General features: G+C 42.7%; 1 protein-coding gene across 10 annotated transcripts in view; it reads left to right on the forward strand.

The window, feature by feature from the left end:
* Positions 1 to 16,815, forward strand: part of CAST (calpastatin) — a 107,109-nt gene that overhangs the window by 19,455 nt on the left and 70,839 nt on the right. For 2 of the 10 annotated variants that reach the window (XM_032798685.2, XM_032798686.2), the window contains exon 1: positions 10,955 to 11,136. The exons of the other annotated variants lie outside the window; for them this stretch is intronic. The gene's annotated coding sequence lies outside the window, so the exon portion shown is untranslated. Of the gene's footprint in view, positions 1 to 10,954; positions 11,137 to 16,815 lie in introns of those variants that run through there. 10 annotated transcript variants of the gene reach the window in all.

A 16,815-nucleotide genomic window follows, 5' to 3' on the forward strand; every position in this document is an offset into this window, starting at 1 on the left:
CTCTAGGAGCATACCAAATTCATGGTCCACTGTGATCAATTTCACTGTCATAGGAGTTTAAAAATTATGAAATTTACAATTTCAGCTATTTAAATCTGAAGTTTCACAGTGTTGTAATTCTAGAGATCCTGACCCAAAGGGAGATGGGGGGGGGGGAGAGAAAATCACAAGATTCTTGTAGTGGGGGGTTGTAGTACTGCTACCGTTACTTCTGCGCTGCTGGTGGCGGCAGTGCTGCCTTCGGAGCTGGGCAGCTGAAGAGTGGTGGCTGCTAGGCTGGAGCCCAGCTCTGAAGGCAGAGTCGCCACCTGCAGCAGCACAGAAGTAAGGATAGCAAGGTGTGGTATTGCCACCTTTACTACTGTGGTGCTGCCTGTGAGCTGGGCCATTGGTCAGCAGCCACCACTCTTCGGCCGCATAGTTCTGAAGGCTGCAGCACAGAAGTGACATGGTGTGGTATCCGCACCTGGCAGCAGCAACAGTGCAGAAGTAATAGCTGCTGCTCTCCAGCAGCCCAGCTCTGAAGGCAGCAGAGAGCAAATCCCTTTTGGGTCAGGGCCCCTGCTTTGAGAAACTGTGATCTCCTCCATGAAATCTGTGTAGTATAAGGTTAAAAAAAATAAAATAAAAAAAAAAAACACAACAGACCAGATTTTATGGTCTGTGATGTGTTTTTCATGGTTGTGAATCTGGTATGGCCCTAGTTAGCTCCTAAAAGTTGTGTGACAGCAAGTGGAGGAAGAACTCAGGAGAAGGAAAGCTTGTGCAAATTAACTTTCTCTAACTATGCTTCAGTACTTCACGTTCTTAAGACCATTTTCTGTGTCCCACTTCAAGCAGCCTGTGGAAGTCACTCCAGCCCTCTGAGTAGGTATTTGAGTAGCTACATCAGGGACAATGAAAGACTTCTAGCCTGGATTAAAAGAAAATACATCAGAGGGATCCTTTTACACCTACCCTATTCACCAAGGAGGGACTTCCCTGTCACTGTTGGGGATCTGTGTGTGTGCATCTCTCTCTCTCTCTCTCCTTTGATCCTTCCTCCCATTGTCATTTTATGTATGGAACAGTTAATCTTTGCACCTTTTGTTGCTTTTTGGACTGATGTCTTGAGTGGCGCTTTTGCCCCAGAAGAGCCACTTATAATCTGAGGAATACTCAAGATTTTTTTTCAGGTGACTGCCTCCACTCCCAACCTCCCAGCGGTCATAACATTCTTGATATGTCAGGGATGGGAGAAGGATGATGCTTAGTGAGTCCCCCAAAGTAAAAGTGATGATGTAGAAAAGTAAAATGATTGATTAGGGCTAAGCTATTCAAACAGAGGAGCCTAAAAATAGATTTAAAAAATCCTAATGTGCAAAGTCGGGCAGATACCCAGAAGTGCTGAGTACTCATTTGCTCCCTTTGAGGTCAGCTGGAACTATGGGATACTTGGGACTTTTGAAGAAAAAAAAAAAAAAAATCAAGCAGCTGCTTAAATATATGTTTTTAAAATCTAACTTTAGGATCCTGCTTTCGAAGCCAAATTATTAAAATTTGAACCCAAATTTATGCCTGGTTCTTAAAAGTTGCTTCCGGTAGTAAAATGAGAAATCTAAACTCTTTTCCACTCACTTTTTTCTAATTTAATTCAAGTTTAAAGGGTGTGACAAATGCAATTTACAACACCACAATTTTGGCAGAGTAACACTTTTCAATGAAGAAAAACTTATTCAGGAGACAAATGCTGCCCTGAGATGCTACTTACCCCTCTATAATTCTTTCAGTAAGTAGAACTTTGCTTGATTTTTGTACAAGGGCAGCAGAATAGGAAACAGTTCTTTGAAAGTAATTAGTTTCTGGCAAAATAAAACAAATGTGGATTATTTTGATCCAGAGTAAACAAAATGTTCATAATAATCAGATGAAAGCTGGTTCCCTACCAAAATTCCTGCATAAGTAGTCTTGTTTTCTAACACCAAATAACAAGCTCCAATGTACACAAATCTTACTACCTTTTTAGGACTCTACTTTAGTGGTACCTCGAATAACAGTAAGAAAATTTTAAACATCAGCCTTTGGCTCCTCCCCTAGATTGTTTCTAGAACTCCCCTGAAGAACCTCCTTTGTCCCAGGCCCTAGTTTTCTCTCTGCCCCAGAGGGACACTCCAACCGCTTTTATATGTTGGCTGGAGCTAAAAGGACCCATCTGCCAGCAAGAATCAGTATCTTCATGTAAAATTCTAGTACATAAACTCACTGTGGCTCAGCACAGGAGCTTTGCATTTTTATGCAGGGCCCTAGAAACGGTCACCCTGTTACAATGACAGATTACCTTTCATCCTGTGGCACTTCCCAATATATATATATATTTGTACACCACTAAAATGCAGTCACCTACAGTTTAAAAGGTGGTAGCCAGCTATACAAAAGTGGCAGGAAAGAGTGTGGCTCACAGACCTTTCTCCTTAATATTCATGAAGAGCAAACAAATAATAATAATTAAAATTTTACTGTGTACATGTGCTTTTATGAAAACCTTAAAGTACCCAAACTATATACAGGAAAAGATGATGGTCTTGTGCTGAAACTTCAATCTGTGAGTTCCTAGTTCAGACCTGGGGCTTACACCAGTAAACAATTACCTTTTGCTGAAAAGCAAGCAACATATGATTATCAATATTTTGATTAAAGAAAATATCAAGTACAAATTCATTCTCGCCTGCATACACAGTTAATCAATAAAAGTAGGTGAGGATTTGAAACAATGGATGGGGATGATTTTTTACATTACCCTTCTGAATTTGTATGTGTCTGTGTGTAGCTTGTAGCTAAATTTCAAGAACTTTTACCTCAAACCTTTTAATATTTGAGTAATCGTAATAAAACACATTCTATTCAAATAATTTTTCCATATTTTAGAGCTTTTCCTCTTAATCCATATAATTGAGATTATTTTGTATTACAATAATTAGACTGTTAACCACAGTAAATCAGCCACAGTAAAGCAGCCATATCTACAACACACTAAAGAGGTCAGATATATTCCTGTGCTATGTAAACTATTCTGTCTTTTATAGGAGTGCCTTTAAACCCCCTTAAGCAAGCTTTGAAAAATGTATTAGCTGGTGGTAGGTAAGAAATACTCTTTGGTGAACGATGTAAGCCCTAAACCACCAGTTTCTGCATGAGTTGAACTTTTTTTACCAAAATTAAGTCTTTATCACTACATATAAACACAGAGACTCTTGTTTATGAAGAAAACTTCATTGCTGCCAACTTCCTTGACTTTAGCATATTCCTTGATTTTAGCAAAGCTTTTGATACGGTCTCCCACAGTATTCTTGCCAGCAAGTTAAAGAAGTATGGGCTGGATGAATGGACTGTAAGGTGGATAGAAAGCTGGCTAGATTGTTGGGCTTAACAGATAGTGATCAATGGCTCCTTGTCTAGTTGGCAGCCGGTATCAAGCGGAATGCCCCAAGTGTTGGTCCTGGGGCCAATTTTGTTCAATATCTTCATTAATGATCTGGAGGATGGCGTGGAGCAATCTCAGCAAGTTTGCAGAGGATACTAAACTGGGAGGAGTGATAGATACACTGGAGGGTAGGGATAGGATACATAGGGAGCTAAACAAATTAGAGGATTGGGCCAAAAGAAACCTGATGAGTTTCAACAAGGACAAGTGCAGAGTCCTGCACTTAGGATGAAAGAACCCAATGCACTGTTACAGAGTAGGGACCGAGTGGCTAGGCAGCAGTTTTGCAGAAAAAGACCTAGGGGTTTCAGTGGACGAAAAGCTGGATATGAGTCAATGGTGTGCCCTTGCTGCCAAGAAGGCTAATGGCATTTTCGGCTATATAAGTAGGGGCATTGCCAACAGATCGAGGGGTGTGATCATTCCCTTCTATTTGACATTGGTGATGCTTCAGCTGGAGTACTGTGTCCAGATTTGGGCCCAACATGGCAAGAAGGATGTGGAAAAATTGGAAAGAGTCCAGAGGAGGGCAACAAAAATGATTAGGGGGCTGGCGCACATGACTTATGAGGAGAGGCTGAGGGAACTAGGATTGTTTAATCTGCAGAAGAAAATGTGAGGGGACGGATTTGGATAGCGCTATTAGTACCTTGAAAGGGCAGGTCCAAAGAGGGTTATGAATCTAGGTACAGGTCGGAGCTTTCAGAACTGGTGTGCAAGTCTTCATTTTTCCTCTATTTAAGAGTTTTGCGTGCCATAATACTATTTTTAAGTTATTTTAAATGATTTTCTATAAGTCTTCAATCTATAACTTAAACTTTGTTGTAGTAAAGTAAATAGATGTTTTAAGAAGCTTCATTTTAAATTTAATTTAAAATGCCGAGCCACTCCGACCGTGTCCAGGACCAGGCGTGTTGAGTGCTATTTGAAACAGCTACGTGACTGCCTTCGGCACGTGCCATAGGTTGCTTCTCTTGACCTAGACTGTTTCGTGGTAGCCATAGGTTGAGGTTATATATATTTGTTGTATCGAGCACCAGGAATATTCCAGGTGTGGGACCATGTCCACAAATTTGGATCTATGGGCTGTCCCCAGCCTAGCTGATCAGGCATCCCCCCTTACCTTCCCACAATCCCGCCGCGTCCCTGCCTGGAGCAGGTCCCAGCCCCCGCCTGCCACCTCTACCCTGCGTGTCCCCCCTGCCCCGCCACGTCCCTGCCTGACAGAAAGCAGCGCACACCTCTCCACTGCCTGCTTGCGCTGCCGGGGTAGAACAGCTCCCGGCAGAACTGCTGTCTGCTGCCCCAGGGTCCTAGTACCTGCCATCCACTAATGGCAAGGCAGGCTGCCCTTTCCCTGCCCTTCGGCCCTAGCCTGAACCTCTCCAACGCCCCAAACCCTCATCTTCAGCCCCAGCCAGAGCCCTCACCCCCCGCATCCTAATCCTCTGCCCCAGCCCTGAGCCCCCCCCCGCAGCATGAACCTCTCAGCACCAGCCCCAACCGTCATCCCCTCGCACCCTGATCCTCTACCCCAGCCCTGAGCCCCCCTCGCATCATGAACCCCTCAGCCCCAGCCAGAGCCCTCATCCCCCCACACCCTAATCCTCTGCTTCAGCCCTGAGCCCCCCTGGTGCATGAACCCCTCATCCTCAGTCCCAACCCTCATCCCCCTGCACCCTGATTCTGTGCCCCAGCTCTGAGCCACCCCCGCAGCATGAACCCCTCATCCTCAGCCCCAGCCAGAGTCCTTATCCTCCCACACCCTAATCCTCTGCCCCAGCCCTGAGCCCTCTCCTGCATCATGAACCCCTCAACACCAGCCCCAACCCTCATCCCCCCGCACCCTGATCCTCTGCCCCAGCCCTGAGCCCCCTCCTGCATCATGAACCCCTCAGCCCCAGCCAGAGCCCTCATCCCCCCGCACCCTGATCCTCTGCTCCAGCCCTGAGCCCCCCGCAGCATGAACCCTCATCCTCAGCCCGAACCCTCATCCCTCCGCACCCTGATCCTCTGCCCCAGCCCTGAGCCCCCTCGCAGCATGAACCCCTCATCCTCAGCCCCCAACCCTCATCTCCCCGCACCCTGATCCTCTGCCCCAGGCCTGAGCCCCCCACAGCATGAACCCTTCAGCCCCACAGCCCTCACCCCTGCACTCCCTCCTATCTCCAAACCCCCTCCCAGAGCATGCACCTCCTCCCAGATCGTGTACCACCTCCCCTTTCCCACACACCCCTTCCCACCCCCAAACTCCCTCCCAGAGCCTGCACCCCTCACCCCTTCCTACACCCCCACCCCCAGCCCAGAGCCTGCACCCAAATTCTGTCCCAAAGTCTGCACCCCTCACCCCCTCCTGCACACCTACCCCCTGCCCCAGCCCGGAGCCTGCACCCAACACCCAAACTCCATCCCAAAGCCTGCACCCTAATCCCCAGCCCAGGACCTGCACCCCAGACCTCGCCCCCCGAACCCCTCCCAGAGTCTTAGGCAAGTGGGGCGGAGTTGGGGGGGCGGGTTCTGGGCACCATCAAAATTTCTACAGACTTGCCACCCATGGTGGTAGCAGATGACTGAACAAAGAGTAATTGTCTCAAGTTGCAGTGGAGGAGATTTAGGTTGGATATTAGGAAAAACTTTTTTACTCTGAGGGTTGTGAAGCACTGGAATGGGTTACCTGGGAAGGTGGTGGAATCTCCTTCCTTAGTGGTTTTTAAGGTTGACAAAGCCCTGGGATGATTTAGTTGGGGATTGGTCCTGCTTTGAGCACGGTATTGGGCTAGATGACCTCCTGAGGTCCCTTCCAACCCTGATATTCTATGAACTTCTGCAATTATTATTAACATAATATTGTTTTATTGTTAGCATATTAGCATCATTTTTTTCCTAAAGCCCCAGCTCCTGAATTCATGTGAATAGATGAGAATCTTCTGCCCCTCATGGTTGAGGAGAAAAGGCTGAAAATAAAATCAAAGTTTGCCAAACACTAGGAAAAACAGAAGGCAAATAACCCTTCCTTCCCCTCCCCCCATTACTTTTTTTTTTTTTTTTTTTTTTTAAACAAACTAATAAGTCCTGGGGGCCTGACTAATGATTTTTGAACAGTTAGGGTTGGTAGTACTGTAACCTTTCTAATGAGTGAGCCCAATGAAATGCTGTTTTCTTGAGTCAAAGTGCAAGCTTTGATGTTGCTGCTGCTAACTTTCTGAGGATCTGCCCGTGAAATGGAGAAGATTCTGGACAGTGTTTTTTAGAATTTTGTTAGGAGTTGCTGTGGTCAGCTGAACCAAAATAATTTGGCAGGCTCCTTAATTTTTGTGTAGCAGACTGGAAATTCTGTGCCAGGTTCAAATAAATTATTTAAAAAAAAAAGAGGGAGAGTTTCCTGAAAATAATTAATACAATCAGCACAGTGTCCCTTGGTTTGTTTTTTTTTTAATATTAAATTCGCTATTTCACTTGGCTATTACATTTTGAGGTTATAATTTTCAACATGTTTTTGACGGGCAAAAGCTGTCAGGAGGGAAGAAATAACTGGGCTGAAAATAACTTGGGCTCTTGGCCTCTGAATAATTGTGTGAAATGGATTGGAATTGCCCTGTAAATACATTACTTAGCTGTTATTGCTAATTTTATCAGCAATAAAATAGTTAGCAATGCTAATGTTTAAATTTCAGAATGGTGGCTGTGGTAGTCTGTATCAGCAAAAAGTACGAACAGTACTTGTGGCATCTTAGAGACTAACCAATTTATTTGAGCATAAGCTTTTGTGGGCTAAAGCCCACTTCATCAGTTATTATCTTTAGATGTCAGACTTAATGTACCAAATGATGTGAATGGGGGCAGTTAGCACCTCTCAGAACTGTTGATTCAAGCTGGCTGTAGACTAAAGAAAATATCACTGCCTCAGTTATCATTTTGAAGGCTCTCTTTGCAACCATAAGGGCTAGAAACATTTAAAATAAATAGAAATAAAGAGTGCTTATATGGTACAGCACTGTTCTGTAGCAAGGGATAAATTATTTAGCAAATAGTGGGGCTATGGCATACATGGACCTCTCAATTTCATGCTGCCTCCTGGAGCATTGTTTCCTAGATTCCAAAGCCAGAAGGGACCACTATGATCTTCTAGTTTTACCTCTTGTATAACCCAGGGCAAAGAACTTCTCCAAAATAATTCCCTGTTGAATTAGACCATATCTTTAAAAAATAATTATTAATTCTTCAACCTTGATTTAAAGATTGCCAGTGACGGAGAACCCACCATGATCCTTGGTTAATGTGGTTAATGACCCTCAGTTAAAAATTTACGCCTTATTTCCATTCTGAATTTGTCTAGTTTCAGCTTTCAACCACTGGATCTTGATATACTTTTTTTCTGATAGATAGAACAGCCCATTATCCAATGTTAGTTCCCCAGGTAGATACTTTGATCAAGTAACCCTTTTGCCTTCTCTTTGGTGATCTTAAATAGATTGTGTGTCCTCAGTGTATCACTGTAAGGCATGTTTCCAGTCCGTCACTCATTCTTGCGGCTCTTCTTTGAATCTTCTCCAATGTACCAACATCTCTTGTGGAACTGTGAATAGCAGAACTGGACACAGCTTTCCAGCAGCAGAGTAGAGCTGTTCAGGGGGCACAACGCTAACATATCAAAGCTGTGGGAATAATAGAATAGTGGAAGCATCTTTCTTGCATGGAGCATCTGTCCCTGTTGCATAAAAATGTAAGATGTGGCTGCAAAAACCAGAGATGGTCATCATCCATTGTGGAAGAAGGGGCTATGGACTGCAGGGAGCAAAACAATAGATTCTCAATGCATTTTTATGCAGTGTTTAAACAGAAATAATATAATTGTTTAAGACATGAACTCTGTCCCTTACTGCAAAGAACAGCACCGTCTTTGGCTTATTTTTGGAAGTTCTGCCATGTGAATAGGCTGGACATTTTCCAGCACCCTCTTATGTCCGAAAGCAGACTGCCTCAGCTTCTCCACTTTTCAGAGCTCTCTCAATTAAATTACCAGAATAAACTTTTCTAATTTCAGCAATTCTCTTCCCTGGAGTTGGATTTATTAACATATAATATTCAAGATGAAAGTACTTAAATCCCCATCAAGTCAATACTTCCAGGCCTTCCCTATCTGGAGCCTTTTTCCTGACAACTCACGGTTTCCTGCTGGAGCTTCCTCGCTCCTAGCAGTCTCTGTGGGTTGACTCTCTTTAGGTTCCTGCTGCTCCTTGTAGGGGAATGAATTCCTCTGTGCCCAACTGATTCTACTAATTAAACCACATCCACATCTCATGTGTGCCATGTATTCCTAATTGTATGGGACTGGCCAGCTCTGGCCTTTGAGGGTATGTCTACACTGCAAATAAAAAATGGCAGCTGGCCCATGCCAGTCAGCTTGAGCTTGTGGAGCTCAGGCTAAGGGGCAGTTTAACTGCGTTGTGGATGGCCGGTCTCCGCAGGCTCTAGGACAGGGATGGGCAAACTATGGGTCACGGGCCAGATCCGGCCCACGGGATTGCCCCCCCGTGGTGCTGTGAGCCCCACGCTGCTCTCAGCAGCGGCCAGCCCAACGTCCCTGCGGCCCCCGGGTCCTTGCCTCCAGTCACTGCCCCCCACAGCTCCCATTGGCCGGAAACTGGGAACCATGGCCAGTGGGAGCTTCGGGGGAGGTACCTGGAGGTGCGGCAATGGCAGCGCATGTGGAGCCCTCCGTCCCTTGCTCCCCCCTCCCCCAGGGGCCTCAGTGCTTCCTGAAGCGGCATGAGGCCAGGGACAAGGCAGGCATGCAGAGCGCCTACCCTGGCCCCAGTGCGTGCCACTGCCACCCCAGATCCTGAACCGCTCCTGCACCCCAACTCCCTGCCTTAAGCCTCCTGCCTGCACCATGCACCTCTGTGCAGCCAACCCCCTGCCCTGAGACCCTCCCATAGTCTGCACCCCTCCTGCACCCCTGCCTTGAGCCCCTTCCTGCACTCTGCACCTCTACTGTACCCCTGCCCTCAGCCCCCTCATATACCCTGCACCCCTCCTTTGCCTCAGTCCCTTGCCCTCAGATCCTTCTTGCACCCCACTCCCCAACCCCCACCCCAGCCCTGCATACAGTTTCCCCACCCAGATGTGGCTCTTGGCCCAAAAAGTTTCCTCATCCCTGCTCTAGGACCCTGTGAAGTGGGAGGGTCCCAGAGGGTGGGCTTCAGCTGGATCCAGAACATCTGTATTAGCTTGAGCCCATGAGCCCAAGTCTGCTGGCATGGACCAGCTGTGAGTTTCTAATTGCAGTTTAGATATTCCTAAAGAAAGGGGAAGGCCATCGAGTTATCGTCCCCTTGTTCTCCCTCTCTGGTTGATCTCCACCTTGGGGGTGGAGTGGATGTGGGGGTTTCCATATTTATCAGACATGTGATGAGCCAGAAACTGATAGGAAAGGAGCATTGAAGCTCTTTACTTTCAAATAAATAATAAAAAACACAACTTTCAAGAATTTGATTTTATAAACTTATATGAAATTAAAAAGTAAGTTGCTGTTGTTATCCTTGTATCCTAATATTTTTCTGTGATAATACCTTTTAAAACTACCAGATTTGGTGTACAGCAGATGAATTTATTGTACTTACATTTATGATCACAACCAATCAAAGCACAGGGATATTATACAGTGACAATGTGTGGTTATTAAAGAAATAGTATTCAGGTAACTGCTGTGTGGCTGAGGAACAGGAGTAGCCAGTCAGATTTGGAATTTTGCATAACTGATGCATGGCTTGTTTCAGAATTGTTCTACAGTCATGTCTCTGATTTGCTGCTGACTGCTAGTCCATATGGCCAAAATACACATGGTCCCATCATCTTCTCACTCTTTCCTCTCCCTTACTGCCCCCAGTTCTCTGTCTTTTCCCACTTTTACTTTTACCCGATTAAGACAGCTCAGTCCAGTTCTGTTCTGTCCTCCCCTTCCTCCGATTTAACTATCTCCTGTCTCTCAATTGAAATTATTTAAAAGTCTTGCCTGCTGAGTCCCTCCCTCCTCACCTCAGCAGTCCACAATAACAGTAGTTGCTATTTATTAATTAAGGTGAATTGGACTGTATTGGATTCCTCCAGTCAGCACTGTTGCTGTAGAAACCATAGTAGTAGATGGGACTAGGAACTGTGCAGAAATGCAGACATTGATTTAAGACGGAAAAAAGGAGTACTTAGTATTGGTATCAAATACAATGGGCTCAAAACATTCCTGATGCAATTTGACTGACTTCAATAGAGTTACATAGAAATCAGGGATGAGTTTTACCTACTGTCATTGTTTATGATAAACCAATGATATACAAACATTCATATTTCCACAGGCAGTATTTTCTTTTTTCACTTTGGATTAGTTATTCTAGCTGTGGGAAATCTTTACAGAGAGAGCTGCCTGTTTACAAACTAAAAAACACCACACCCAACAACAAACTAATAGAGAGGTGGAGCAACTGAATCTACTGAGTGGAGGATCCTGCTATGCGGTGTTAGAACTGGCTGTGTCATCCTCAAGTGTAAAAGGGGGTTGGCCAGGATTTCATTACAACTGAAACCAAGGATGGGACTATATGCTGAAACAAAAACAGTTCTGTCATAAGGATCTTGTGCTACAATTAACTAGAAGTTAGAATATAAACCATCTGGACAAAGTGAGTACTGTTTTCTGACTTGCTTTTCTACTTATTTCTGCTTCAGGTTAATTACATGATATAGTTTCTTCTTTCTTCTCTCCTAGCAGTGCTCTGATCGAGCTGCTGACATTATGAGATGTTTCATTTATCTGGGCTAGAGCATTCCCAAACAGGCTGAGTGTACAGTGACTCAGTTCTAAAACTGTCTACTGTGTCCACAGTGCTCAGAGCTAACAGGGGGACAGTCTTTCTGGATAGTACGGCTGTTTGTACTCTGTATGTGTTTCTGAATATTTGTTTTGGGGACTGAGTTTCAAAATATACTGTTTATGAGATATATGCTAAACTCTAAAGGAGGCAGGGAAGGGCAGGGGATTTAATCAGCCTTGTTTCTTTAGGTTCAGCTTCTATGTTCCTAGTAACTGTAGACATTGTTTGACTTCTTTATTTGGGGGAGGCAACTCCAATCAGGCCAATGGGCCATGTGGGGGAGGAGGCAAATTCTGTGCCTGTCTGAGGCTTTCAGTTTGGGGTGCCACATCTCCCTACCCTCTCCAAACTACGCCTATGCTAGTAACTTAAACTGCCTTTGCGTCAGAAGCCCATATTTTTTTGACACGTGAATGCAAAGTTTAACGTAGTTGTTAAATGTACCAAATGTTGCATAGTCAGGGCATGGTCATCTGTACAAAAGAATGTTTTTGTTTAAAGGATGTTTAGGTGTTGTTGATATGCATAACAACACAAAAGTGTGCAGAATAAGTCCATTCAGAAGAAACAGAAGCACAGTCATTAAATTGTTTGTTATTGTTTCTATAGTAATACAGATGAGATTTATTGTGTAGACTTAGTACAGGTTATACCTAATATTTCTTAGGAATTTTTCATTATATTCATTGTAAATAAAACCTTTGATTCATTACCATAAATTCCTTTGCTTGGTTTAAAACTCAAAATAAAAAGGATTAGTTGGGAAAAAGGCTACTGCCCTGTCCGAGGTTTTTCAGTTGCTGTGTTATATCCACTTCTCCTTTATCTACTTTGAAAGGGTGAAAACAAGTTTATCTAGCAAAGAGGTGCTTGAGGGTGAATTTAATCAGCTTTGTTCTATGGTGTTATTGCTTAAGAACTTTACTTTTTCATCACATTTTGTGTGTAGGGGAGGAAAGTCTTTGTTATGAAAATTACTGGCTTCTCAGTCTTTTTCTGCTAGATAAAATGAGGATTTGCTTTCTAAACTGAAGTGTTTCATGCCATCTATCCATAACATAAATATATGATATTTTGAAGAACTAATTGAATGTGCATTCAAGGTGAAGTTAGTCTCTGTCCAGAGGACCAGCTGAAGGCCCATTGCACTGCTCTGCAATTTAAGTGCATGTGCTGGCCATCTGTATCAAGTTGAATTTTCCTATTAGGCCATATTGGTTTGTGCTGTAGCTCTGCATGTGAAAGGATACTGTCAACTTGAAATCTAGCCAAAGTTGTAAAAATAGCTTCAGGTACCACACCTGCCCCTTCCTCCCCATGCCATTTATGGTCTTGCAATCACATTTTCCTCTTTGTGTAAAGGGGTTTTCTCTTTCCTCTTGCTGTGTTAAAGATCTACACAAACAACACAGGAAGGGTAACATGCCCCATTCCTTCTTGGGCAACCCCCCCCAATCCTTTGGGGCGCTGCATGGGCTCACTGGTCCACCCACACAAAGTTAATTGCAGGACTGGGGCTTAACTTGACCATGTGGGCAATAGTGAAATGACTTTACACAAAGGTGCAGTCTAATGCACAAATAAATTGAAAAATACAAAGAAATATTTTTCTCTTGCAGTATTAGGTGGTACTCATAAATATCCCAGCTAAAACTTTTTCAGGCAGAAGAGTGTTTTCTTTATTCCTAAAGTAGATGGTTTCTCTTCTCTTCAGTAATATGCAAACTGGGATGTTGCTAAAGTGGTATCAGTTGTCCTGTAGTCACTTGATTCAAACATCACCATTTAGTCACAAATACTTAGCTGTGAAGAAGCATCATTCTCCATGTTAGATGTGACTAGCATTAGAAATGCTTTATCTCTAGCCCTAGTGCAAATGGCCTTAAGGATGAACCATCTTGCCATGAGATCGCTCCATAACTAGATCTTCATTGTGGAGAAGTGCAGAACTCTAAAGGTCAGATTAAATGAACTCCAAGTATTTGACCAATTTTTCTTTGAAAATTCTCTTCCTAAACAAATTTGCTATTTTTGAAACAGTGACATCAGGGACAAAGTCCCAGAGTGAGGAGAGGGACACAAAAAGCAAGAGTGCTAATTCTATGTCATTATCTTAATGTATACCACCTCTTCCAGGCAGGCTTTGTTGCTGGGAAGATAGAAGAAGGAATGGCGTTTGGGGGAATAAATTATCCACAGTGACGTTACTTCAGCTTTCTCAGGAAAAACATGGGATTTTGTTAGGTAAATTAGTGTTGAATCTGACCCTGTCCATGATACCCTATCTGTGCTCAGAAACTATTTCTGAGCTGGAGGAAAGTGGCCACAAGGGGGGGCTGAATCGGGCATGATAGGTCCCTAAGAATATGCAGATCTTAAATGTCAGTGTTGTATTGAATTCCAAAGGTGGTGTAGACTGGTAGATAATGTGCTCTGGAGGAATGAACATGGGTTTGGCAGTCAGGAAATCCTGAGCTCTGCTACTGACTTGCTGTGTGACTTTATTTGGGGATAACAACAGACTTTGCAGAGTGTTGTGAGGATTAATGTAATGCAGGTTTATAAAGTGTGTTGAGTATGTGGAGTACTATATAAATTGGCTGTGTAGCATTAGAACTAAGGTGATAATTTTTTAATTATTTTCTGTTGGAAATGCTTTGATCTGATATTCTCGACTCCATCATCTTATAAAAACATACATACAAATATATGAGCTATTCTGCGATTTTTAAAATGTCTCTTGCTAACAGTAATTCATAGTCAGTTTTTTGGAAGTGCTATGCTAGTTGTCATTTCTTCTTCTTTAGGCACTTTTGCAATATAAAAATTAAAGACCACAACCAGGTTTGATCTCATTGTGTTAGGTGATGTACAAGCATAAAACAATACAGTTTCTCTGCCCCAAAGATCTTAGAGTCTACAATACAAGACGTAATAGATGGATGAGAGAAACAAGCAGCCTGGGATGGGTTGAGGCAAACAGGATAACAATATTGTGTGCATAATTCTTAGTCGGTCAGTAGTAGTGATCACATTTGACTTCTCTGTTTACATTAGACAAATAATGTACTTGTGTACAGATGTACAGTATTAGTGTTGTCATAAACAGATAAGAAAAGTTAATAGCACAGAAGTACTTTATATCTCTTTGACTATAAAGGGTTAACAAGTTCAGTAAGCCTGGCTGTCACCTGACCAGAGAACCAATCAGAGGAAGCGACGGGATACTTTCAATCTTTGAGGGAGGAAGTTCTGTTGTGTGCTGTTAGTTTTGGTTGTTGTCACTCTGGGGGCTCAGAGGGACCAGACGTGCAACCAGTTGGTTCTCTCAATCTCTCTCAATACAGGCTCTTATCAGTTCAAAAATAGTTGAGTTACTCGGTAATTAAGGCAGTTAGCTTTGTTTTTTTTTCTTTATTGCAAATTGCATTTGGCTGGAAGGAGTTCCATTTGTATTTTGCTGAAGATTTTAATTTGTACTTGAATACTTAGGCTGAGATGGTATTTCCCAGTGCCTATAGCTAAAAAAAACTCTGTAACCTATTCCATTTTAATTTACAAAGATATTTTACTGTTTTTCTCTTTTAATTAAAGTTCCTGTTTAGAGACCTGATGTGTTTTATTCTGTTAGACCCCGATGACTGGGTACTAGGAATTCGACAGGGAATTGGTGGGGAGAAAGGAGGGAAGTGGAACACAAGTGATCAGAGGGCTTAATTTCTCTCTGTGCCAGGGGATTACAGTCTCTCTCAGAGAGCTCTGGTGAGAGGGAAGAGAAAGGTAGGGAGGGAGTGTGAATTTTCTTCTCTGTTTTGTGATTGAAGGAGTGAATCACATTGATCTTCCGGTAACCCATGAAGGGAAACCTCGGGAGGGACAGTGGGGAAAGGTTTAACTTTCCTGGTTCAAGTCCAGGAGGTTCTGGTCTTTGGGTGGTCCCCTAGCAATTGTTGAGGGACCAAGAGTACCAGGCACTGGAATTCCTGTTGGTTGGCCAGCGCCTACAGGTTCTAGCTGGTTTAAGCTTAGAGGATATTCATGCTGGTCACCCCATCTTTTGACGCAGGCGAGTGGGTGTTCCGACTTATGACAAGTGTACATTGTTAAATACTTTATACCATAATTTTAAATAAACATTAAATTGTAAGACTTAATTTGAAATTAATGTTAAGGTCTTTTTTTTTTTTCAACTGACAAAGTGAACAAAAAACAGACTCTTGCTACTGCTTGGGTTTTGTACACCATTCCTCAGAAGCTTCTAGTGCTATCCTGCTGAGACAAGTTACTGAATTTATGATAACAGTGGTCGGTAGTCAGGATATGGCAATTCTTCTTTCCAGGCATCATTGTAAGGTTTTAAGGCTTAACTTCCAAGAAAAGCACTTTTAATAATGATGCTTTAGGACTGTGCTAATGTACCATGTCTTTCGATTTAAGATTCTTGGTGTGGACGCTCTAAATCGATTTTATAAATTCGGTTTTATAAAATCGATTTAGATAACTTCGATTTACTGCTGCCGTGTAGACAAGGCCTAAGTGACGTAAACCCACCTGAATGTGGCACTTAAACTGATGCGTGATGGCCACCCACATTTATTTCCTGAAAGTAAATTCTTTTTCCCATTTGTAATTCATTGATTCAGAAAGCACTTTGAAATATTTGATGTTATTAACTGTCATTTCTGTAATATTTTTTGTAAATAAAGTAAGTATTTAGCTACTTCTTATCAGGGTGGATTTGATTTAAATCAAATTGATTTAAATCACTAGTCAGGAAGACTTGATTTAATCATGGTTTTTGACATAAGTGCATTCTTGTTGGTAGTTGTAACCTTAACACATATTCTTCACAACTCGGAGATAGATGTAGGTTTCATTTTTAGAAGGTACACATATATGTTTAAACAGTAATTTATTTTGAAAACTTTTGATTAGTTTTACAGCTATATCAGAAAATGAATGATTGTTTGGTTATTTCATTTACCAAAGATAATTGAAGCAGATACTTATGAAGTCATTGGAAGGTGAACTATCTTCAGTTCAACAGGTTAATCATTAATATTTGGAGGATTTTCTTTCCATGCTCTATTAGGAGAACATCACCAGACAGATATTTTAAATTGTTTTATTTAACTAAAACAACAACGTTAAGTATTCTGGATTTTTTTCTTCAACAGGAAATGCATAATATTTTAACAAAACAAGCATATGTCCCTTGTTTCTCTCATTTATCTCCAGACTTCTCCTTGTCCAGATCTAGTCTGCCCCCAGCAATCTTCTATTCACTGAACTTTTTGAAACTTTGCACTTTTAGAGAGAGGTAAGGGATTGACTCTATGTACACAAATTTGCAGAAGGACAATAGAGTTGAGGGCCGTTATTTCTCACCTCTATATATTTATTTTAAAACGTTTTTGCTGTTAACAAGCATGTTACCTCTGGAAACACAAATCCACAGTTTGAGAACTAATCATTTCTGATAGTGCT

This window comes from Chelonoidis abingdonii, chromosome 6, assembly GCF_003597395.2.
Source record: "Chelonoidis abingdonii isolate Lonesome George chromosome 6, CheloAbing_2.0, whole genome shotgun sequence".
NCBI lineage: Eukaryota > Metazoa > Chordata > Testudines > Testudinidae > Chelonoidis > Chelonoidis abingdonii.